General features: G+C 38.7%; 1 protein-coding gene and 2 long non-coding RNA genes across 4 annotated transcripts in view; 1 reads left to right on the plus strand and 2 right to left on the minus strand.

The window, feature by feature from the left end:
- LOC118496964 overlaps positions 1-25,288 on the minus strand; it is a 34,973-nt gene extending 9,685 nt beyond the window's left edge. The window contains exon 1 of the long non-coding RNA XR_004899504.1: positions 21,317-25,288. This is a non-coding gene — a long non-coding RNA (uncharacterized LOC118496964). The remainder of the gene's footprint in view (positions 1-21,316) is intronic.
- The window catches only part of UMAD1 (UBAP1-MVB12-associated (UMA) domain containing 1), a 200,976-nt gene that overhangs the window by 11,821 nt on the left and 162,918 nt on the right, over positions 1-26,237 (minus strand). The gene's annotated exons all lie outside the window — the stretch shown is intronic.
- The window catches only part of LOC118496966, a 30,492-nt gene continuing 25,300 nt past the window's right edge, over positions 21,046-26,237 (plus strand). Inside the window, exon 1 of the long non-coding RNA XR_004899505.1 lies at positions 21,046-21,493. This is a non-coding gene — a long non-coding RNA (uncharacterized LOC118496966). The remainder of the gene's footprint in view (positions 21,494-26,237) is intronic.

Below are 26,237 nucleotides of genomic sequence, written 5' to 3' on the forward strand. Positions count from 1 at the left end.
CTAGATGGGGGATGCTAAACACCCAAGGGCCTGAGGCCTGGGGAGGGTTACTTTCTCTTTCTCTCCACTTGGACCAGGGGAGACAAGTAAATGCAGTGGCTGCTGTGTGGACTAAAACCTTCCTCACAAGTAGACATGGGTTACTGGAACTATGGAAGTCCATTTTAGCTACTGCACTCCTCTGACCTGGGTGTATCAGCCAAAAGGGAGTCATCTTGTTTCTCTGCCTGCTGGCTCTTTGGCCTTATTTCTCCATGGGCCCAGCACGCAGGTGAGAAAAAGGGCTGCCCTTTATTAGGACATTAAGGCCCCACCAATGTCTACTTCCCAAAGCAACTCCATTTGTATCAAAACAACGAGATATTAACCACACCAATCAACCAACAAAGACAACGTCATGCAGATGTTAAATGATCTGGAAACTTAAAAAATATAACAAACTAATGGTTTACATGCCATATAATACTTTATAAAACAACTTATTGGTATGATTTTATCTATTTCATAATTCAGGTATATCGGTAGGATCAGCAAAGTTCTAATCAGAATCTTGAAAAAAATGACAACCAACGTTTGTTTAGTGCTTTACACAGTTTTCGAAGTAGTTTCGCATGCATTATTTCACTTGAGCCTCACAACCCACTAAATCTGATAGGGAAGCTATTGTTTCTATTCTCATCTTCTGAGGCTCAAAGTTTGGTGACTGTGTAAGGTCACACCACTACTAATTGGCAATTGGCAGAGACCTGCACTCCGAGTCTCCTCGTTTACAATCCAACGCCGGCCCTCTGATGTAAAGACTGCCATCAAGGTAAATAGTTTTAAAGCTGACATTTCTGCTGGTGGTTGTTTTTTAAGGGCTTAGGTTTAGCAGTTCCTCTATGGACAAGTGTTATCTGGGGTAGAAGATGAAGGTCCACAAAACACAGGCTGTGCTGCCATAGAAACTGAGTTTAAAGAAACAGTTCAACTAAGCATCTTATTACTGGGTTAAATCTACCAAGCTGGATACAATATACAATAGCTTAGAAAACTGTAGCATCTGATCACAGCCAAGGTTACACAATGGCTTAAGCTTCTGTGCATGAATTCTTCAAGCTTATTATGTGCACCAGAGGTCTGATGAATCTGATATCCCTCATTAGTCACACTGGATTCTACTTAACTTCCCATTTACGTAGTTTTATTTATTTTAAATATCTATTCAACTTTTTCAGAATGCAATGCAACAAGATCATACATTTTCCAGATAATTTCAAAGGAAAACAATGAAAAATGATCTTGCACATCTACGCAGCACACTGAATATTAATTTCACTCAAATGGTTAATTTTCATTTTATAAAACAATACAGGGCTTCAACCAACTGCATGTATAATAAGAAAGGAAATGAAATGCTTTCTATTTTTAAAGCTCATAAGACAATATAAATATATTATACTCATTTGTTTTTATATAATTTGATAACTATCACTTTTATGATATTGAATGAACAGAAATAAATAGCATAGGATATCGTAGGAAATACTTAAAGAAAGTAAATTAAAAAGTATTAAGTAATAGCTACCTGCTGGGATTTTTGGCATGTGCTATGGTGGAATGCACACTTGACAAATTCATTACCCAAATATAATAGATATTTTAAGAACAAACATTTTGATATTATAAAAAATAAAAATAATTGTCACGTAAGGTGTTTGAAGACAGAAAGCTAATCTGTTTTGCTGCTCTTAATTTATACTGAAAATCTTATATCTTGTCACTGTTTCTACCATTATTGAAAAACATAAATATGTAATTTTTAGTATATACCTGAATTTTTGTGTCCATAGACTGAAATAAAAGACAATCATCAGTAGGATTTCACATTCGCCCTGCATATAAATCTCTTTCTAATCTGAGGAAACAAATAGTTCTTTCAGAAAAGCCTTATTTTCTTTGTAATTCGAACTTAATGTGTGGAATAGTCCACACACTTGAAAATACTACAGTTGGTGAATACACAACGGTAAGTTTTCACACACAAATGAAAGTGAAAGGAAATGCATCATACCTAATTATGAAGGGAGGCTAATTAAATTCCACTCAGGGGACATTTGAGTAACAGTATTACCCACACTTGCAGCACCTAACCCAGAACTCCACTAGAAAAACAGTGTTTGGCAAACTGAAGAGGTGAGCGAAAGCTGTGTCACTTGACCTTGGATCTCATTTGCAAAAAGGTTGTATTTCAAAATAGAAGATGGGGTTGGAAAAGTAAATACAGCTGTGTTTTCTCCACCCCACGAAGCTGCCCATTGGGAATGCAGAAGGCTGCGTCCCTTCTTGGGGCACACTCAGAGCCCACGGAGAGCCCTATTATTGCACGTATGGCTAACTCAGGGTAACTTTTTATCGTGGTAAATATGTACAATATAACATTTATCATCTTACCCACTTTTAAGTGTATAATCCATTGGCACCGAATACATTCACAACTGTGCAACTATCGCCACTGTCCATCTCTAGAAATTTTTCATTGTCCCAAACGGAAACTCTGTACCCACTAAGCAACTCTCCATCTATTACACTATCTATTACACTTTCTATCCCTTTCCTATTTGAGGTGCCTCATATAGATGGAATCATAAGTGTTTTTCCTTTAGTGTCTGGTTTATTTCACTTAGTATATTTTTAGGGACCATATACGTTGTATCACGTATCAGAATCCCATTACTTTTTAAAGGCTGAGTAATATTCTATTCTATATATATACCATATTTTGTTTATCCATTCATTTGCTGATAGGCCGTTGGGTTGTTTCCACCTTTTGGCTATTGCAGGATAATATTTTTAAGCTAGACTAAAATCAACTAAGTAGAAAATCTAGGAAATAATTCTAAAAGGATTGTCAGGATTCAGTGAAGATAGGAATTTAGAATATTTAAGTACGTGGAAGAAAGTTAGCAATAGCCTAAAGTGGGAGAAATAAACTACAGTAGCTGCTTATTTAGAATTATAAATTTATTTAGTATAATAAATTTGTACCATTTTGTAATACATACTTTGTCTTTAAAAACCATAATTAAAGTAGGACTTGACAACTTAATATTTTATGCATTAAAATCTGAGAATAACTGACGGCACTTCAACCCTGTTTAAAACGGCTCCATCATCTCCAAGAGCTTCCACCCACACTGGCCTCTGTGCTGTGACTCTTGTGTTATTATCAGGGCACAAGCTGTCAGTGCCTGCTCTTGTGGAAAGTCTACCCCCAAAATAGAGTGTGAATAATGCTACCAAATGATTAAAAATGAAAAGTAACAATCATGTCCAAAAAATCATGAGGAAAATTTACAATTCATATAGCTTAATTTTAAAAATTTAATTAAAAAAATTAAATGCCTCAGCAAAGTAATAAACTATGTGACTTTGAAATTTCTCAGAAAAAAACATAGTGTAACTGAAAAGATGCTTTCACCTGGCTGGCGTAGCTGAGTGGATTGAGCACGGGCTGGGAACCAAAGTGTCCCAGGTTCGATTCCCAGCCAGTATACATGCCTGGGTTGCAGGCCATAACCCCCAGCAACCGCACATTGATGTTTCTCTCTCTCTCTCTCTCTATCTCCCTCCCTTCCCTCTCTAAAAATAAATAAATAAAATCTTTAAAAAAAAAGAAAGAAAAAATGCTTTCAGATCAATAATAGAAGCATTGATTAATGTATAATCAATTCTTAGGGTCACCATTTTCCAGGATTCCTAAATTCTTAGGAAGAAAGGTAATTACCAGAATATATACTGCTGCACATCAAATTGAAAGCTAATCTGTAAGACTTAATAGAAGGGGCACTAGACCCAGGTCCCAGCGACTCCTGCCTCCACTTCAACCATGTGACCTGACGCAAATCATTGAAACTTCCTGTGTCTCCGTGAACTCCTCTGAAATATGAGCTGACCGAACCAGGTAATTCAGCTCTCAGTGCTACGATTCCAAGCAGACTTTGACCCGAAATCTTCTGCACCAGTAAAAATTTTTAAGGAAATAGCACTGAAATCAATATAAATGATAACTTCAGAAAGAAAGTAACAACTGAGGAATACACGTGCTCAGAAGAAACTCATAACTCAGAAGGATAGTCCCAGGTTTGGAAAAGGATCGCATCATGGAAGAATACCTGAGTTTACACTGCTCTTGCTTAGGGTAAAAAACAAATACTTAGAAGCCAAGTAAGGAAACTATAGGCAGGTGCCAACCTTCTAACAAGTTATGGCCTAAAAGTCACCATTATAATTGTTAAGGTCTCAGAATGTGTTTTCTCAGACTAAAGAGTCAACAATACAGATGAAGTCCTATATATTTGCATATACAGGTACAAGAAAATTATTATAGTTAGTATAATCAGACTAACAATACATTAAACACATTAAAATTATTTTGAATGTCAGCACTTGAGAAAAGCAAATTTAGTTGTAGGAACTGAATTTTGGTACAGAATATCAAAGGTGCTTCAGAACACTTTTAAGATTACTGGCTGAGGTCTGTAATGGTGTTTTTTTTTTTTTTCATTAGAAATACCTAGGAAACTTAGTTGTATTCTTCAAGATTTTTTTTGTTTATTACCATAAACAGCAAGGTGACAAAGTAGAATTTCCCTGAGGTTAGAATCTGGGGTTAGAATCCCTGAGGTTAGTGGCAGAATGTGGTGAAGAGATGTTTGTGTGTGTGGCAGATTCACTGGAGATGGGCATGAGTGGTTATCGGAGGAAGTGTGAGCCTACAATCCACCTCCCAGCTGACAGAAGCAGAACGGGATGTGCGGGGAGAGCCTCACACAGTTCCTTTTTTGCCCCTCAGGTGACTTCACCACGGGTCACTCTGGTTTTAACGATGGCACACCAGGGAACAGGGAGGCCTACAAAAGGTGGGAGGAAGAAGTAGCGGCAGGTAACTCTGTAGGACCCGGCCACCCGAGTGGTGCTTCCTGGTAATTGGAATGCTGGTTTCCACAGGCCTGGTGTTCAACAGAGTTTCTAAGAAGTGGGTTTTCAGAACCCACTATATACAGATTTTCTTTAGCCTTCTGGAAATAATTGCTATGGCTTCAACTGCCAAAGTGGCCTAAAACTGAGCAGCTGTAATTTCCAAAATTGTTCTTAAATGTATAGACTCTGCACTCACAGTCCGACAGAGCTTGTTTCCCCGTCCACGCCTTCTTTGCAGGTGAGTTGACATTAGGAGTTCTCTGAAGAAACTAAACTGTGGTCCACTCATGAGGGCGGAAATAAAACTTAGATTATGAGCGTGATATATACTAATAAGTAAATCATATTGTTATTACTGATTCTAAGTTCATTAACTTCCTTTTGAGTCAGTCTTAAAGTTGTAATACTTACCTCTTTCTACTACCACAGATGTCCGTTCACATTTAATGATCACTGATATGTCCGTCACTGTTCTAAGCTCTTTACCTATGGCAGGGGTGTCAAACTCACTTTCACCGGGGGCCACAGCAGCCTCATGGTTGCCTTCAAAGGGCTGAATGTCATTTTAGGACTGGATAAATGTAACTACTCCTTGACAGTTAAGTGAGAGCTCGGCGCTGCTGCCAGGTAGAAACAAGGTGCCGGGCTGGACAAAACAAGGTGGAGGGCCGGATTCGGCCCTCAGGCCTCGTGTTTGCCACCTGTGACCTATGTCATCTCATTTAGTTGTCCCCTTATGATGCAGGCACCATCTTTCTCTCCATGGAACAGATGGGTAGTGCTGACACAGAGAGTGTTGTCTAACTCTGGAACCGTACGCTTAGTCACTACTCTGCGCCACCTCCCAAGCCCAGCACGGTCTAAGGAAATTTCACTTCATGCCTTTTAGAATGCAATGCAGTTGTTTCCAAAGACCAAAAGGTACTTTCTCCTTCAGAAAGAGTTGTAGAATACTTTCTTAGTGATCATACTGTTTCTCTCAAAACAAAAGAAATAAACAAAAACACATGGAATGTGGAAGACACCAAATTTTGGGGGGGAAAAGAAAGTGGAAATAAACATTGGGTGCTACGTTGTCATTTTTATATCCATGGATATGCTAATTCTATGTGGATCTTAGAAGCCCTGAAATTACAGACTGCTGAGACTATTTTAATCCCTAAAAGCACTGTTGTGATCCTGAATATTTTTAAAACAACCATTTTACCTTAACCAAATATATCCTAGTTATGCTAAGTGAAACGAGCCAGGTGGTGAAAGACAAATACCATATGATCTCACCTATAAGCGGAACCTAATCAACAAAACAAACAAGTGAGCAAAACAGAACCAGAGACATGGAAATAAAGAATGAATTGACAGTGACCAGAGGGAGGGGGAGGGTCAAGTCAAGGAACATGTATAAAGGATCCATGGACAAGGACAACAGGGTAGGGGGGAGGATGGAGTGTGGAAGGTGGGAGTTGGGCAGGGCAGGGGAGAGTAATGAGGGGGAGAATGGGGACAACTATAATTGAACAACAATAAAAAAAGGGAAAAATTATTCACTCGTCACACAGGAAAAAACTAACAAATAAATTATAGTTAAAGAGCTTAAAGTAACCACATACTATCATTTATTAATTAAGCTGATTGAGACAAGCCCTCTGTGACCAACTGTCCGGTGACAGGGCCTGACTGCATTGAACCGCCCACAAGTCTAGTCCATGGCACTGGGGAACAGTGGCGAGAAGGTGCCAAGTGGCTGGGACCTGGGCTGCAATCTGCTTTTAGAGAACAGCAAGAGCACTTTTAACAGGCTCAAACACGTGATCTGGGCCCGTTTAACATGATTCTTGAACCAGCTATTCTAAGAGATTGTATCGCAGGCAAGAGAGAATGAGAACATTTCCGGGACTCAAATAGAGTTGCAGACTTCTGGGTGGACCCTTAAATGTGAGAAAGGGGAAGTACATCATCACTATTTATGCCTAAAGTGGCACAAATAAAAGTTGTGCTTTCATGCTCAAAGTGTGCAGTTGTTCTGGCAAGGCCCAGAGTGTTTTTACTTCCTAATTATTTAATTGCTTTGAACTAAAACCTAAACAAAAATTGGTTAGAGTGAGGTAGTTCAAAATAGAAATTTCACAAATGCTTGAAAAGATAAAAATATCTGGATCATCAACTAGAAAGAGAAAATTGCAAATGTAAAAATTCTGAGTAGGTAATCACTGAGAGGAAAACACAAAAATGGTTTTACTTGGTCAAAAATTTACCCACCTGATGCTGTGCCTTCATTTTTCTTTCTCACAACCCAAAAAGTTAATTTGTTTTTGCAAAGACAATATGTGTAAAGCATATGCTTTTTCATGGCATGGGATTTGCACTGTCCTTTACTATGGTTTACATGAGTTTAGGACAAATCAATTTTTGTAATCACATAAAAAAATAAAAACTATCACATCAATAAAATAAAAAATAAACCACATGATCATCTCACAATAGGCTCAGAAAAAAATTAAAAATCAATACCCTTTCATTATAAAAATACTCAACAAATTAGGAATTGAAGGGAACTTCTTCAATCTGATAAAAGACATCTACAGAAAACCCAAGCTAACATGATACTTAACAGTGAAAGACAGGGTGCTTCCCCTAAGATCAGGGACTGGATAAGGACACCCACTCTTGCCACTTCTGGTCAACAACATGTTACTAGAGGCTCTAGCCAGGGCAATTAGGCAATCTATAATAATAATGAAAAGGACAGATAGGTAGATAGCATCCAAATTGGAAACGAAGAAGTAAAACCATCTCTGCACAGATGATACGATTTTGTATACAGAAAAATCTAAGAAATTCACTGAAATATGATTACAATCAATAAGTTCTGCAAGGCCACAGGATACAAGATCCACATACAAAAGCCAGTTGTATTTTTGTATATCTTTTCAATAAGCAACCCAGGAATGAAATTAAGAAACAATTCCATTTACAATAGCATGAAAAATAATAAAGTTTTTAGGAATAAATTTAACATAAGATGTATAAAACTTATACTCTGAAAACTACAAAACATAGTTGAATTTAAAGAAAATCTAAATAAAAGAAATAACATCCTATGTTCATGAATCAGAAGACAATAGCATTAAGATGGTAATACTCTTATCTATGAAATCAACACAATACTTATCAGAATCCCTAACTATGCCGTCTTGGAAAAGTTAGGTTTGTTTCCACACATTGGTTACTTAATCCTCACATGCGCTAGTTTCGTTACCTATAATATGGGAATACCTGGACCTACTCAGTAAGATGCTGAGATGCATGAATGAGATAACACTGGTAAAGCTCCTTACTACAGTTTCCAGAACACAGTTTCCTTGATGACTATAATGAAACTTGAAAATGTCAGTTATGTCTACCACATTCAGTACTGTCCTAAATTTCTGCACAAGGAACATACCTTATTCTAAGAAATCCAACTGGTATAAAAATCTAATCAATTGAGCGCGGGCTGGGAACTAAAGTGTCCCAGGTTCGATTCCCAGCCAGGGTACATTCCTGGGTTGCAGGCCATAACCCCCAGCAACCGCACATTGATGTCTCTCTCTCTCTCTCCCCCTCTCTCTCTCCCCCCTCCCTTCCCTCCCTAAAAATGGATGAATAAAATCTTTAAAAAAAAAATCTAATCATAACTTCAATAACAGGCAGACTAATAAGCTTGTAAGAATTTGGCACATGGACTTTTTCAAAGAACAAGAGGAATTATTTTCTTGCAAATTGAGAAAGTAGTTTAAATATAAAGTTGGCAGTAAAATGTGACAAAATTGCCAGAGTATACATAGATTCTTAAAAAACTTTCCTTCAGAAATACTGATAATTTACCTAATAATTCTGAAAGTCGACCTGACTCTCTAGTTGTCTTTTCCATTAAGTTTGATGACTAAATAACAAAAGAGCCAATTACAACTTTTATAATGACTTCCTGGCTCCCCAACCCAAGTGGTATGGATGAAGGCAGCATTCCAGTCCAGATTCCACAGGTTTCTCCCTCTCCCTTTAACAATGCCCAGAGAAATAACTTTTTCTGACCAGCATTTCAGTGACCGCGAGCTTTACTCAACAGATCCTCCGCTGTCATTTCTGAGACCACCGGAAGCGTCACTTGACGCCACCTTCCTTGGTGGAGGACTGCACTTGTTAGCATAACTTGAACCAAACTGTGAACAGTGTGGACACCGAACCAACTGTCGATGTAGGAACTGGAGACTTCCTGCAGTGAAACCACACATTTGTGTAACTTCAGCTCAATTACCAAATTCACTGGAATGCGTTAAAAATTGCTAAAATGCGACCCCTTCTGAAAACCTTAGTTGCACGTCATTTTATTTTGAGACGGCAAACTGAAACAAAGATTGACCATGAGGTGTATTTTGATGCATTTTAGTAGCATAACAGATTCTGTTCAATTCAGTTGAAGTTACTGTGAAAAAATAAATGGCACGGAGACTTAGTGAAGTTGCAAGGGGCTTCAATAGTTTAGTAAATTAATAATAATATTAATAAATGTTAAAATTATAATTTTAAAAATGATATGCTCAATAATATACCATTGGTTCAAAAGAGTGGTATTTGAAACTTTCAAAAATCTCCTTTCTCATTTAGTAGTAAGTTTAAAAATTCCTCATTGGCTTGATTCATATTGGCCCAAATAAATAAAAGAAAATGATTCTTAGCTGAAAACATTTTCAGAATTTTGTAACCACACGTAAAGGAACTAAATGGCCTTAAGACATTTGGCCAAATGGCTATAAAATAATGACCTTCACGTTTGCATCCTGATTGTAAAAATGACTAAGGAAGTAGAATACAGAGGAAAGAAATGAATTAAGAATCAGAAGGTCGACTGCCTTCATCTATTCGGAAAGCATCTGAGTCCCTGTGGTGTGTCTGGAGCACTGCTCGGCACCGGGCAGATAGGGGAAGAAACAGCCCCGGGGGTGCTGTGGCGAGGACTGCAGTCCAGAGGGGAGATGGGGCGCTGGAGGAGAACAGCTGAGGGGCCACTGTAAGGAAGGGATGGCAGGTGGGGAGAGTGTGGTGGCCGCGAAGGGGATGAGATGGTGAGTTTTGACTGAGCATATGATTGACTATGTTTTTTAAGTGACAAACCTTTAAAGTAAAATGCCACTTAATTGCCATATTTAAGTGGTAAAATATTTGAAATCTGGAAGCAATTATTATTGAAAATTGTTTCAATAATCTAACTCTGAAAACCTAAATTTTAAAATTCCATTCACCCTTTTAACAGTATCTGGTATAGTTACCAAAGTATAACCAAAACTTATCAAAATTTTACCATGATTCTGAAAAGCCAATTAAAAAAGGAAACTACTTTTTGGATGAGTTTTGTGTTTGTTTTTTTTTTTAAGAATAGATAAATAAGTAGTGATCAGTGAGATGGGGGAATTAGCATGTCTGGGGTCTTTTTAAAATTGAGATATAATTGTTGTGTTACAATATATTAGTTTCAGGTACACAACAGAATAAATCAATATTGGTAAATACTCCAAAATGATCACCACAGTGTGTGATGAGAACTTTTAAGATCCACTCTCTTTGCAACTTTCTAATATGCAATGCAGTATTAGTAACTGTAGTCAGCATAGTCACTGGTCTGTATGTGACACCCCCAGGACTCACATATTTTAGAATGGGAATTTTGTGCCTTTGACCACCTTCGACCATTTGTCCCACTTTCCCACCCCCACCTCTAGCAACCTCCAATCTCTTTTTTGTATCTATGAGTTTGGTTTGGGGGTTGTTTTGTTTTTGTTTTCTTTTACCCATGTATAAGTGAGATCACACATTATCTGTCTTCCTCTGTCTGATTTATTTTCACTTGGCACGATGTGCTCTAGGAGCATCCATGTTGCTGCAAATGGCAAGACGTCATTCTTTTTCATTGCCGAGATACACGCCACACACATTTTATTTACCCACTCATACACTGATGGGCACTTAGGGTGCTTCCATGTCTTGGCTATTGTAAATAATGCGACTTTGAACATGGCTGTGCAGATATCTTTTTGAGTTAGTGTTTTCGTTTCCTTTGAAAAAATATCCAGAAATGGAATTGCTGGACCATACAGTAGTTCTGTTTTTAATTTTTTGAGGAACCTCCATACTGTTTTCCATTATGGCTGTAGCAATTGACATTCCTACCAATAGTGCACTATTTTTCCACATTGTCACCAACACTTGTTATCTTTTGTCTTTTTGATAATAGCCATGCTAACAGGCATAAGGTGATACATGACTGAAGTTTTGATTTGCATTTCATTCATCATTTGTGATGCTGACTACCATTTCATGTACTTGTTGCCCATCTGTATGTCTTCTTTGGGAAAAATGTCAGCTCAGATCTTCTGCCCATTTTTAAATTGAATTGTTAGTTTGCTGGTGAGTTGTGAGCTGCTTATGTATTCTTAGATATTAATCCCTATCAGATACATGGTTTGCAAATGTTGTTACCACTCCATAGGCTGCCTTTTCATTTTATTGACGGTTCCTTTGCTGTGCAGAAGCTTTTCAGTTTAATGTAGTCCCATTTGTTTATTTTTGCATTTGGTGTCAAATCCAAAACCGCTGCCAAGGCCTATGTTTTCTTTTAGGAGTTTTATGATCAAGTCTTTAATCCATTTGGAGTTAATTTTCGTGTATGGTATAAGATAGTGGTCCAACTTTCCCAGCACCATTTATTAAAGAGACTATTCTTTCTCCATTGTACATTCTTGGCTCCTCTTTCATAAATGTATTAATCATACGTGTGGGCTTATTTCTGGGCTCTCTATTCTGCTCTGGTGATCTAATTGTCTTGTTTCTGAGCCAATACCCTATGTTTTGACTACTACAGCTTTGTAAAATATGGTTTGAAATCAAGGGGCATGATGCCTCTGGCTTTATTGTTCTGTGTCCCAATTGCTTTGGCTATTCAAGGTCTTTTGTGGTTCCATACAAACGTTAGAGTTGTCTGTTCTCCTTCTGTGAAAAGTGCCACTGGAGTTTTGATAGGGGTTGTACTGAATCTATAGATTGCTCTGGCTGTTTGGGGCATTTAACACTTAATTCCTCCAATCCATGAGCATGGCATATCTTCATCAGTTTCTTTCATCAATGTCTTATGGTTTGCAGTATATAGGCCTTTTATTTTCTTAGCTTAATTCACTCTTAGGTATTTTATTCTTTTTGATGCAATTAAAAAAAATTCTGTCTGGATGAGCTTTTTAACATAGTTTGATCTCTTTATATTTTATTTCATAAATGTTATTTTATGGAACTAGATTTATAATGAGAGTATCTCCAGTTACAAGTGTTGTAGGGATTGTGATATCTCTCAGAGAATAATTAAAATTCTTATACCTCTATGGAAGAATAAGATGTGCTACTAACCAGGCTTGACCAAGAATTCTTACTTTAATGGGGAAAGATTTCTGGGAAAGAGGGACAAGAGGCTAAAAAGATTCTGAAGATTAAGAACAAATACTTGCTCTTTTATCTCTTCTTTTTACTCAGATAAAGTCAACATTATGAGATATTGTGAAGCATTATGCCAAACATACATGCTTCACGTGTGCGTCACTCGCATCTGCAAAGTCGCCCCACAGAAGGGTAGCAGTGTTCGCCCTAAGTTACAGACAAGGAACATGAGGCACAAGAGACATTAAATAACTGGTCCAAGGTCACCCTTCGTACACCACAGAACATCGCTGAGGCATTACTACTAAGATGCTGTGCGACTTAAAGCAAGTCACTTAATATCCTGGAATTCTATTTGGTTTTCCTATCTCTAAAATGAAGGGGCTGGATTAGAGGACCAGTCCTGTTAAACAGAAATAAAAGAGAGCCACATACATAATTTAAATTTTTTCACTAACCACAGTAAAAAAGGAAGAGGAAACAGCTTGAATTACTTTTTAACAATATATTTTATTTAACCCAATATACATAAAATGTCATTCCAACAAATAATATAATTATTATTAATGAAGTATTTAGGTCCCTTTTTGCATTTCAGGTCTTTGAAATCTATTGCATATTTTATACTTACCTCACATTTCAATTCAGATACCTATATTTCAAGTGCTCACTAGCCTGGCTACCATATTGGACAGTGAATTCCTAGAATTCTAGTCTCCAGTAATTATACAACATTTTTCAGGAGTATTCATTACTCAAAGGCAGAATTCAGAACTGGGCATAATGAAAGGAGCTGTCCACACAGTGTGGCTTAAAGCAAGCACTGTGAGGGTCTCCAGCCTCAGAGGCTGAAAATCCAGCTTTGATGGCATTTCTTTGTAGAAAAGAGAAATCACCCATGTTTTTCAATGATTGAAAATATAAATCATTGAACGATAACAAATTGATAAATTAAGCTCTTAGTGCAAACTGAAAAATCTTTTTAGAAGCATTGGGGCTAGCCCTGGCCAAGTAGCTTAGTTGGTTAGAGCATTGTCACAATATGCCAAGGTTGTAGGTTCAATCCCTGGTCAGAGCACATACAAGAAACAACCAATAAATACATAAATAAGTGGAACAACAAATCAATGTTTCTCTCTCTCTACCTTCCTCCCTCTCCCCTCTTCCCTCTCTCTAAAATAAATAAATTTTAAAAAATTTAAAAGAGAAGAATATGGGCTATAAATAGTAAATTAAAGTGTCCTTGACACTTGATGTGAATGAGTTTAAGTTTGTCCTATTCGTTGGACCACTAGTACCTTATATAACTTTGGGGGTGGGGATCGGAAATCTATGCAGGGCAGATACCTAAGAAAATATTACCTACTTAGGATTTAGCCTTGCATTCTTATAGTCTAACCTTAAAGGGAACTTATAGTCTGAACTAAAATGGAAAACAAGATCTTTAAAGACCCAGATAGTCACATGGGAGGTGAAGCTGCACCAACAGAAAGGCTGTCATTTTGACCTGAGCATCAGTTAATGACAACTCAGTGACAAGAGTGATGTCGAGGAGGAAGTAACACCAGTAGTCTCTGCTGGACAATGCACCAGGGCTCCTCTTAAGAGAGGTGTTAACAAAACACCTTAAAAGTTATGGACAGAGGCATAGTTAAGCAAGCCACTTTAAAACAACCAAGCCCTAAATTACAGATGAAACTCAAATCTCAAGCTGCACCTCAAGAGGAAAAATGGTGAGACTATAGTATGGAACTTGCTGAAGACAAACGTCTGTGCATAATCTGTGCCCCCTGCCTACCAGTTCCCACTCTGCGGTGCAGATGGAGGCTCTGCAGCAGTCCCTCCTGCAGGCGGCCACAAGACGGCTGCCTGGGAAGGCCAGACCAGCCTCCTAGGCCAAGGAAGCAGGAGGAGGTGGGAACCAGCAGGCTCACCAGACAACTTCAGCCATGCATTTTCCTTCAGTCAGGTGAATGGATGCAGGCTACGAATCTCGGATACGTGTTTCATGAATTACATGAAAGCATTCATTCCTTCCTCTTGGCAAGCAGGAAAGGAGCGATTTGTCCTAAAACAAGAATTAGTATCTCACTCAGCATACTCTTATAAGCAAACCTCAATTTTCAACTTACAAAATTTTATAGAAGTGTGTGTTGAGGGAGAGACCCCTGCTAGTTTGGGAGGCTGGTAGTAGGAAGAGTTTGAGCAATTACTGAACAGCCACTGCTGAGCCTGGGCCCCGTTAGCTGTGCATGTACTGTCATTTCGGGGCATTGTGGATGTGGGGTTGTAACCTAGGTCCATCTGGCACCGAAGCTAGAAGCTTCTCCTTGATGGAAAGGATTCTGTCTGAGAACTGTGAGGTGGTAAGGAATCCCCACTGCAGAAAACAGAGCAGCCCTTTTGTGAAGTCTTTTTCCAGAGGCTTGTAAGGCTCTCCAGTAGTCCCATGGTCATGAACAGGTTTGCGCTCAGCTCAAATACACAGCACAATAAGATGTCAGATAATATTACATCCCATGGCTACAGGCAGATCACTTGATCTTCTTCATTTTCTGTGTGTAAAAACACGAGTAGTATCCCTCATTGCCAATCCATGCCGAGACTGGTTAAAAGAAATAGGGATGTACAGAAAGCTCTAGACACAATCAGAAGTTCTGAGGATCTTTCATTTTAAAATAGGTTTACCATTCCTCACAGAAGAATCTGCCAATCTTTAGCAACCATTTTAGTTCTAGGAGCACTGGATGACAAACTGAGCCAGGAAAAAGGCTCCTCTTGGCACTGAGTCTCAAGAACAGGCAAGTGTGGGCCCTGACAGGGACACCTGCGTGCCTAAGCAGTTGACCTTTTACAAAATTTGTGGTCAAGTGCTTGACTTTAAAGGTAGGGAGAGGGCTTAAATGGCATCTTGTGTTTTTTCTTTGTAAAGTGGCAAGGCTTTATTTAGTTTCTGCAAAGTAGATTCACTGTAGAGACTTTTAAATTTGTGCATCCAGACTGCTGTCTGAGGAGCCAGCTGTATGGGATGGAAATATATTTCAGAAATGGCAAGTTTCTCCACTTGGCAGACGATGGCCCTGACATACCCCTGCACTGTCTCGGACAGACTGTGCAGGGGTCTTGTGGCCGCCATTGTCCCCCACAGACTGAGAGCTCTGGGAAGGCATGGGCCACGTCTGTCCTGTTCATAATTGTACTCTGTCTCCATCCCTGGGAGTGATGCCTGGCACAGAACAGGTACTGAGGAAAGGGAGGAAAAGGTATTATTGCAGGAAAGGCTGAAAGAAACAACAGTGGACCTCCAGTGACCAAGAGTTCTGAAGAATATGCATTGACTGAGAGATGTCCTCTACTTTTTCCTTAGGGTAATGATAGCTTTCTTTAGATAATGACCTTTCTTCTCTATGAAATATTTGCCTTGCTATATTTTACTCAACACCATCAGGGACATGCCCACGGGTTATCAGATAATATAATACTATATTTTTTAGACCTTAATAAATCATTCCAAATTTCTGACACATCACACTAAAAAGTTATAAATGTCCTAAGTTCGTATGCTCACATTAGTGATGGCAGATCAGGTTTTACACCTGTCTAGGTCTTGGTTATGCTTCTCAAAATGAGTTAAAATCCACCTTTTAGATTAGAAATGTAGCTATCGCAACAGCAAAAACTGAACAATGACTACAAAAACCATTACATGTAGCAACTTCTAATTTACAAAGTATTTCCACATCCATAACCTCATTTGCTCTTGATAACAACCCTGTGAAGAAGGGGGGAGGATATATACATCTATCTATCTATCTACCTACCATATTTTTCCGACTATAAGATGCACCCCACCCCACCCCCAATTTGGGAGGAATAATGGTTGTTAATGCTGCAGTTGAGTTCTGTTTATATTTACATTGATGAAATATTGTTATTAAATATTTTACCACATTTTTTGCCTCAAAAATTTTTTCCTATTTTCCTTCTCTAAAACCTAGGTGTGTCTTACGATCTGAAAAATAATGGTGGGTGAGTATGTGTGTATAGAGAGAGAGAGAGACCCTCATTTTACAGAAGCAGAACTGGAGCTCATACAGCTGTCACTGAGCATCATCCCTTAGTAGACGAATAGTCAAGTATTTCAATGTGCAAAGAGGGCAGAAACGCATATGAAGGTATTTAGAAGATGACTGGTTTATAAAACCTAAACTTTACTGATTTTGCTTCCCTAACATACCCAACAAAGACACCATATAAAAATTACATTCTTTACTGTCATCATCATTTCTGTTTTATACATGGCCATGGAGAAAAGTGTGTGCCTTCCTGTATTAGATGCTAGGTTCCTGAATGAGCTCTTGTATGCATTTACTGATGTAACACAAGCTGATAAGAACTATCATGGAGGACGGAGAAGACTGGGAACAAAACATAAGGGGTCATGTTTTTATAGCAAATGAAACTCTGGTTGCATATAAAGAAAGATGTACCTCATTCTTCTTCAAAATAGAATAGAACTAATTCAGAATGTTCCAGATGGGAATATTGCCCAATTCTTTCTTTGACATTCTCTTTTCTAATTCTCTTTTCTATTCTCCTGCCAGCTTTGCCAGTGATCTGGTGAGTGTATGTGGAAACATGGTTTTGTAGCAATAGCACAAAAATAAGATGATTTACCTTATGCTGACAGTTTATACCAAATAGAAATTCCTTGAATTCTGTAGGGACACTAAACTTGAGGATTCACTAAAGCACGGACAAGGACACATTAGCTTTAAACAGTACTATTTCCCCTGACTGATAACTCTTTCTTTGGACAAAGGGGGTTAAGAGTGTAAAAGATACATACAAAAATCTCTAGAGATCATCTTCAACTTCTCACCAACAAGTCTACCAACCCACTTGCAACTGTACCATACACTTTTTCCCCCACCTCCATGAAATTGGATGGACTGTCCCAAAGGCCAAGCCACTCATTTGTACACTGTACCACTTCTCAAGAACTTTGGTTTTGAAAACTACCTCCTCTTTCTCCTCATTATGACTTTTCACTTCTGTACTAAATCACCCCTATTAGCATCTAACATGGTGTAACATCTATTACGGTTTTAAATCATTTTATCCATATCTGCCTCCTCCTATTGTTGTATCGCCCTGCTCTTCTGTATAGTAAAATGCCTCAAAAGGTTGTCCAGCCTTGATGTCTTCCTTCCACCTCCCCAGTTTATTTCATGTTGTTGCTTAAACAATGAGGAAATAACATAACACATACATAAGGCATAAAGAATAAAATACAGCAAGCACCTGTGTTTTGCCACTCAGTTTAAGGAACAGAACATTACTAGTAAGTATGAAGTTTATTCTTTAACCCTCCATTCCTTTCCCTTACTCACTAGGAAGTAAATGCTACTTTTTTATTCCCCTTTGTTGATTATAACTGACATATAACATTGTGTAAGGTTAAGGTGTACAACATGATTTGGCTACCTGTGTACTGCGACATGATTACAGCAAGGTTACTTAAGCCTCAGTCACCTCACATAGCTACCTGTGTGTGTGTTGAGAAAATTTCACATCTACTCTCCTAGGAAACTTCACGTATACAATACAGTGTCGTTAGCGCTAGTTACCGCACCGTGTGTCAGATCCCCAGAAGTTACTCATTCATCTTCTCCCTGGACCTCTGTACCTTGGACTAGCATTTCCCCATTTTGCCCACCCCCTAGCAACCTCCAACCTATTCTTTATTTCCACGAGTTTAGGTTTTGTTTTTGTTTGTTTGTTTTAGATTTCACATATAAGTGAGGTCATAGAGTATTTGTTTTTGTCTGACTTATTTCACTTACTCAAGGTTCATCTATGTTGTTGAAATAGCAGGATTTCCTCTTTTCTTAAGGCTGAGTACTATTTATATGTGTGTGTATAAATATATATACATATATATAAAATTTCCTGTATAAAGACAACAGAAAGCCAATTTTAAATATGTAAGAACTTATATCCAAGTCATTTAAAAATATTTACCCAAAAGATGTTTAACGTGAAAATTAAGAAATTCAGGAAGATAAAATTATTTCATCAAAATGGATGCTAAGCATTAAAGGCAGTTAAATATAGAGGTAAGTCTAATATAGTGTAATTGTTGTAATTATGAAACCAGATTAAGAGTTATTTAATACAATGAACAAAATCTAACCCTTAATATTGTATTAGTAAAAACTGTAAGTAAGAAGGAATGTGGAGGATTACATGTTACAAAGAAAAAAATCAAAAGACATAATTTTTGGATTTGACAGTTAAGCAAAATTTAGATTACAGAATGTTAAAAATAACAATTTACATAAATAAAAACATCTTCCCTATCACTGGATAAAAATCAAACAAAGAAGCAAGATATTACCCATAGGAATAAAAGAATACAAATTACTAAAATGTTGCAAACCCCCCAAAACATAAAATAACTGATAAAAGATCACACAGATCGGCCATTTCAACAAATATTTTAAATCCCTTTACCGTAGGGCAAGTAATCTCCTTCATTACCTAAAAGATAAGAATTTTATCTTATCACGCTGCCTGTCATGCCAGCACACAATTCTGATTTATTTTCTTCTCAGCACTGATTGCTAGTAGAATTATTTTATTTAGTTATTGCCCGGTTCTCTGTATAGAACACAGACCCCGTAAGGGCGGACCAGGCTGTCTTATTCATGCCTATAGTGCAGGAGCTCAATACACGTGTTGTATCAGTCAGTGAAATGAACACTACAAATCTCAGAGGCAGATTAGATATAAAAAGGCAAACAAAAAGAAAGCAGAGATTACAAAAAGATGTCATTTAAAAGTAACTGAAAAATTCCTTTCAAAATACAGAGAGGATATTTTGTTAATAAAAGACAAAATCCATAATGAAATTTAGAAGTCACAAAACTTGTTACATCAAACACCAGAATCAACATAAACATAATAAAAACATAGAAATACAGACAGAAATTACATAATTACAATGAAGATGAGTGACTAATCACTTCTAATAATTTTTGATTGAGTATTTGAATAATTTACCCACTTGAATGTATTTATTTTACATGCATAAAAATAACTCTGCACCCAACAAAGTATTTTCTAAGTAGACATATATTGTTTAGGAAGAAAACAATCATCACTAAAAAGTACTTACTAGATTCCATTGGAGAAAAGCTTTTGATAAGCTTTCTTCCATAAATGCTGTTAGAAAAATAATTTGTGGAACTGAAATAAAAATTCAGAGTAGATATAAATTTATCTAGATGGAAAATATTTTAAGTTTAAGTGTCTGGAAACCATTACTAAGACTGGTCTAACATTTTTGTAAATGCCAGATTTATTTAATTCCCTCTAAGTAATACAATCTCAAACAGACAAATTGCAGGAAGATCCCCTAAGCCTGAATGAGTGGCCAGAAAAATGGAAGAATGCTTTCTGAGGGTACCAGTGTACTACAGTTGTACAGCCACATGTTAAGTAATGGTAACTTTTGTGCACAAGACTATGTTAAATTTGATTTCAGAATGCTGTGTGCAAGTCTATATGCTATTCTTTGAGAAATAAAAGGGAAAGAATGAACATTTATTGAGCAAATATCTGTTGTTCTGATATGTAATTGCATTTAATAATCAGTGTCTAGAAGTATGGCTGTGTTCATTCGTTCAACAAATATTTGCTGAGCACTCCCACTGTTGCCAGGCATTGTTATGAGCACTGGGATGGACACATAATAAAATTAGGTGAAATATGTTGCATAGCAGTAGATGGTGACAGGTACTATGAAGAAAAATAAAGCAGAGCCCTGGCCAGGTGATTCAGTTGGTTGAGCATTGTCCCAAACACCAACAGTTTGCAGGTTTGATCCTGGGTCAGGGCACAGAACCTAGGCTGTAGGTTTGATTCTCAGCTGGGGCGTGTACAAGAGGCAACTGATAGATGTTTCTCTCTCTCATATCTCTCTCTTTCTCTCTCACCCTCTCTCCCTCTCTCTCTCTCTCCCTAAAATCAGTAACCATATCCTTGAGTGAGGATTAAAAGCAATTAAGCAGAAAGGAGGGATGGAGAGTTGATGGAGTGGGGAGTTAAATTTTTAAATAGGAGAGGCATTCTTGAGATGATAACTGAAGAAATATTTGCAGGAGACAAGGGAAGGGTGCTCCAGGCCAGGACGGCCAATGAAAAAGCTCAGAGGCAGGAGTAGGAACAGGCAGGAGGCAGTGAGGGTGGAGCAGTGAACAGAAATGGGAGTACCACAAGGGGCTACTGGGAGACTTTGAGGTTTGACTTGAACTTGAAAGTGATTCTGTCTTATGTTTGAAATCACTGTGCCCTTTGCATAGCTGATAATAGGAAACACACACACACACACACACACACACATGGGGGAAAAAGGGAATAATAGACTGTTATGGACCAAAAAGGAGTTCTACGGAAAGTAACCTCACTGAGTAATCTGATCATAAATTCCTAACCGGGAGGGTCAAGGTGGGTAGCCACTCTGCAGCAGGCATATACACATATTTTTAAATAAGAGTCATCTTTGCCTTAAGCAAGGCCTGTCCATTGTTTCTGGGCACCTAGTTTAACATCCCTTTGGAACGCCTCTTTTCAGGCCCCTCAAGCAAAACCAGCGTCCAGAGAGCACATGATCTTGTTAACTGTCTTGAAATAAATACAGTCCATGTATCTATTAGGTGGTTTCTTCCACCTTCACGTAATCTTCTTTAGGGCTCCCTCCTTAATTCCAAAAGCGTAAAGGAAGCTGTAGGCTGCTGTTCTAGGAAGCATGTTTCTCAGTGTGTTGAGATCTTGCTTCTAGGTGTATCCTTCTGTTTGGATCAAATATATTTTTATAAAAATTCTCCACACATTTGGACACTATTACACTGACACTGCTGAGCAGCAACATGGAAGAAAGGAGTTAAGAAGCTACTACGGTAATCTAGGAAGGAGAAATGGTCGCTTAGACCCAGCGGGCCATGAAGAGGGCAAGAAATAATGGTGTCTGAAGGTGGTGCCCACAGGATTTGCTGAAGGCTGGGAGGTAGGTCTCAGAGATAAGAGGGGCCAGCACAAGTCCAAAGATTCAGCCTGAACAACTGGATACATTTTCATTATTTGCATTTTACAGAAAAGATAACTAGATATTATTCCAAAGCTTATAGTCTTCCCACAATGTCTCATTACTTGAGGAAAAAGGCAACTGAAATTCTGTACATAGAGTAACTAGCAATATGGATTACAGACTTTTCATTTTACAAAGGTTGAGAAGTTCATTTAATAATTGGTAATATCTCCCTTAATTAGGAGATTTACTGTTCAGTGAAATGGCACAGCCTGAAAATGTAGAGAGGCTGGAAAGAAGATAGGAAATTTATGGATGACAGAATCGTATTAGATTACCCAGGGCCGTTAGGGACACTTGGGTAGAGCTCCACATTCTTGAGGCTGATGGCATGATAAATTATCCATAGAATCTCCCTGGAAACCAGGGTTTGACAGAAGGAGACAGAGAACAGACTTCCCCAAGATTAGGTGGGCGAATACTATTTTGCTCTGGCTTCTTTATTTCAAGTGTCTCCAACAGAAACTTGAAAAAGTAACCACCAAAGATATCTTTCAGCAGACCGCAGAGCTAGGTTTTGGACATTTAGAAATATATGTATAGCTTTCCAATTAGTTTTTCATACTGTGAAGGTTAATAGACTCTTACAAATGCATTTAATTCCTTTAAGCTTCTGATTATATTCTCTTATTTGCCATAATAATAAGATGCCCAGCAACATAAGTTGATTTTGTTGTCATTGACAGAAAATGTAATTCTTTTCCACAGTTCTTACTGGAAACATTACACTGGATGGCTAGAATTAATCTTCTGTCTGGCTGCCTCTGCCCATGTGTAGAAACACGCCATGGTGTGGTAATTCCCAAGAGTTCGTTCTCTTCCATCTGTCCCCTCCCCCAGACCTCCCTATTTCAATGAAGAGTACACCCCTCTTTCTTCCCAGTCATCTTGACCCAGCTCCTTGCAGTCCTTCACCCCTACGTCAGGACAGTTGCCAATATCAAGAAATACTAACTCCACAGTTTGCCTCATGCGTGCAATAACTCTGTTTTTTACTCCCAGTGCTAACACTGCAGAGACGACTCTGGTCTCAGTTTCGGCACCCTCTCTGAATGCCTCTCTCCTGGAGTCCGTCCGCACGGCACTTCCTGTGGCATGCTGCAGCCTGCCGAATTTCAAAGCCGGGCTCTGCTCATGTCACTCTATTGAAACCATAGATTGGCTTCATACTGGCGGCTGAATGAAGTAGACACTTTTCTACTTACATTTCTGGGCCCTCCACAGTGTGGCTCCAAGCTGCCTTTCCAGTCTTATCTCCTGGCACTTCCTTTTCAAGGTCACTACCACTGCAGCCAAACCAATCCCTCTTCCTGAACTTGCCTCCGTTTTAGCAGCTCAGACCTTTACTCACACAAAAACATTCCCTCTTGTCTATCAAAAGTTGACCTGTCTTTCTGGTCCTCTCTCAAATGCAGTTAATAAGAAGCTTCTGCTGCCACCCGTCATCACTGTGATTACCACCCTCACCCAGTTTGTACGGTACTCACTGCGGTCCGAGGACCCGAGCACCTTCCTAATCTCCAATTTATTCCAAGCTCCTAGAAGGTAACAAGTGTGCTTGGCCCATCTCTCAGTCTCCCATGGTGGTGGGATGGTGCCTTCCACAAAGTCAAGTTCAAGGATTATCAGTGCTGGGAAGTGTTAAAGAGTAAAGACATCTTAAAAGAGGCTGCTTTTAAACTTTACTATTAAAAGCCATGAACATTTCCTTGTCACTTAATAACAGGATATCAGTGGAGACAAATGGATACAACCATATCTTCCTGCCCCTTCAGTGTTCTTTCTACTCTTCTGCATAAACAGAATGTACATTACAGTGATTAAAAGGCCCCTGTAAAATGGTGTCACGAGACCATATCTGGGAAGAGAGGATCAGTACTAATCCGTTCCTTACTCGCTATTTAGTAAGGGGAATAGGAGATGCTATGTTTGGATCAGAGACAGAAAGGAAATGGAGTTTTCAAGGGAGAAAAAAAAATTACAAAAGAAAAACCTGTTTCACAAAATGCAGTCTGTGGAAAATCTTTCAGCTGAATGTCAAGATTAAAAAAAATCAATAAAACCTTTGAAACCAAAACTATGTGAAAGGCTTTTTAGGCTTGATGGCAAAACACAAAGCTAGAGCTTCAAGAAAGTAAAACCCTCCAGTAACCGCAAAAGCAATTCTTCAATATTCAAGAGACTCCCCGGCCCCCAAATATGCTCAGCACAAATTGCTTATTACAGAGATAGGGACAGTCCAGATTCAAAGGGCCAGCGTTTTCAAAAGGACCTTTTACCAAGGCTGTAATTAGTTGTTCTGGCAAAAACTGCATACACGTCTAATTGCATACACAATTGGCTAATTGTATCTTCAAAATAAAGGGTAAAGGGTTAATTGTATCCACATCTGGCCACAAAGAAAAAGAATGTCCTTTGAAAATATGACACTACACTTAGATGAAAATTTGCATTAAACAACCATCCCTATTACTACTAATAATTATAATAATACCACATGCTTACAAATTAATACCTTTCATCATGATCCTAGAAACACTTCACAAACATTAATTAATCTCATAATACTCCTACTAGGTATGAAAGGCGATTATCCCATTGGTGTCAATGAGGAAATACAGGAAAGTTAGGTAATTGTCGAAAGCCACAGAGGGAATTGAAGTTCCCAGCCCCCAGCCCCCAGCTCTGTACATTGGCCTAGGTCACCGGGGAGGTTCAGTGGGGAGTCTGGTTCACATAATCAGCAAAAAAGCCTAAAACCAATGCAAAACTAAGTAATCAAATTTCAGAATAGTCAAAACTGGCCTGTGATTTAGAAACTACTTTGACTTCCTTTATTCAAAGGAGCACAGAGCACATCAAGAACGGAGCTAACAAGTAGAACTTTTTTGTTCCTGGTTTTGATTTTATGATCAAATGTTTCAGATAATTTAAAAAAGTACAGAGACGCAGACAATGCATCCCCAGCTGGCACTTTTAGCAGTATGTAAGAGGAGTAAGTTTTGGGAAGAGATGGCTACTTGGAACATTCTGGCTATCACAGCTGTGAGATGTGGACATGCTAGACATAGAGACATGCGGTGAAGGACCAAATCACAGTAAAATAATGTAACCTTAATTCAAATCGCTAGTCAGGAGCATCCAATTTATACTAGTCCAGAGTATCTAACTTAATACAAGTGAATTTCCTTATAAATGCATACATACTACATCATTAGTATTTGTGTAACCTTAATACATTCATTAAGAATGAGAGAAAGAACACTGGTTGGTGTGGCTCAGTTGGTTGAAGCGTCATCCCATAACCAAAAGGCTGCAGGTTTGATTCCCAGCCAGGGCACCTACCCAGGTTGCAGGTCCCGTCCCTGTCTGGGCACCTACAATGCCTGGTCCAGGTGCCTGTGTGAGGCAACCAATGATGCTTCTCTCTTGCGTGGTTTCTCTCTCTGTCCCCCTTCCTCTCTCTCTAGAAGCAATGAAAAAATGTCCTCAGGTAAGGATAAAAAAAAGAATGAGAGAAATATAAGGGTCTATTTTTAATAACAAAAAATATACATCTTAAGGACTTATTTATTTTTTATAATTAAAACAAATGTTCTCATATCCATACCAGAGAATGTTTGGGTGATTTCCTTACTCATCAAAAATGATAAATCCTTTATGCAAATACCTATAAAGACATGGACAGAGAGATATGCTCCCATTCAATTCCGTCTCTTTACCCGGTGAAGACACGCGTTGGAATACAAAGGTCAGCAAGACAGCCCCTACTTTCTCAGAGAGGACGCGCACAGTCTGTGCATTTACTTCCATTCACTCAAGGCCTACTGTATCTCTGCCTACAAAGACTGGAGGCAATATCCAACAGAAGAATAAAGAAAACGTTGAAACAGGAAGTCGGGAACAAGGAAAATAGAAGCAAAATAAACTGGAAATAATCAGTATGACTGTGTTTCTACACTGCAGAGTTGTCTCCAAGTTACTGGGGACCCAGAGCAAAAAAGACACACATGCTACCAAAAAGAAAGAGGAGAGGAGAGGGGAGGGGAGGGGAGGGGAGGGAGGGGAGGGGAGGGGAGGGAGGGGAGGGGAAGGGAGGAGGGAGGAGGGAGAAGAGAAGAGAAAAGAGAAGAGAGAAGAGCGAAAGAGACAAGATACAACTAAATTTTTGAGAATGCCTGAGGTAAAAATCAACGTAGGTGGGAGTGCCTAAAACGGAGAACTGACTTTGATGGTGGGGACCCGGGAAACAGTTGCATTCTGGGCTGGCCTTGAGGGTCAGGGTTGAGCTCCATAGTGTCTGTGGTAGAAAGGACATTCCATGCTCAATACGCAGCCAGCAAAGAAGAGCGCTGTGCAAGCAGAAGGCATGTTTGGGAAGGGGAAGTAGATTCTAGCAGTGAGTACGAGGTAGAATGCCATCCTGGACGGGCCTGGCGAGAACCCCAGTCCCAGGGGCAATGCTATGCTAAGCCCTGTGTGTTTCTGTTCACTACAGGTAACACTAGATTTCTGGGCAGAAGGATGGGAATACTTTTTCTTTCTTTGTTTAAAGTACAAGCCTCTGACACCATGTGAAGGATGGACCAGAAAGGCAAGAGTCAGGAGGAAGAACAGTCTGTCATGAATCCATAATAAATCAGATGAGGATGAGAAGGGCCTC

The sequence above is a fragment of the Phyllostomus discolor genome, chromosome 10, assembly GCF_004126475.2.
Source record: "Phyllostomus discolor isolate MPI-MPIP mPhyDis1 chromosome 10, mPhyDis1.pri.v3, whole genome shotgun sequence".
Classification (NCBI taxonomy): domain Eukaryota; kingdom Metazoa; phylum Chordata; class Mammalia; order Chiroptera; family Phyllostomidae; genus Phyllostomus; species Phyllostomus discolor.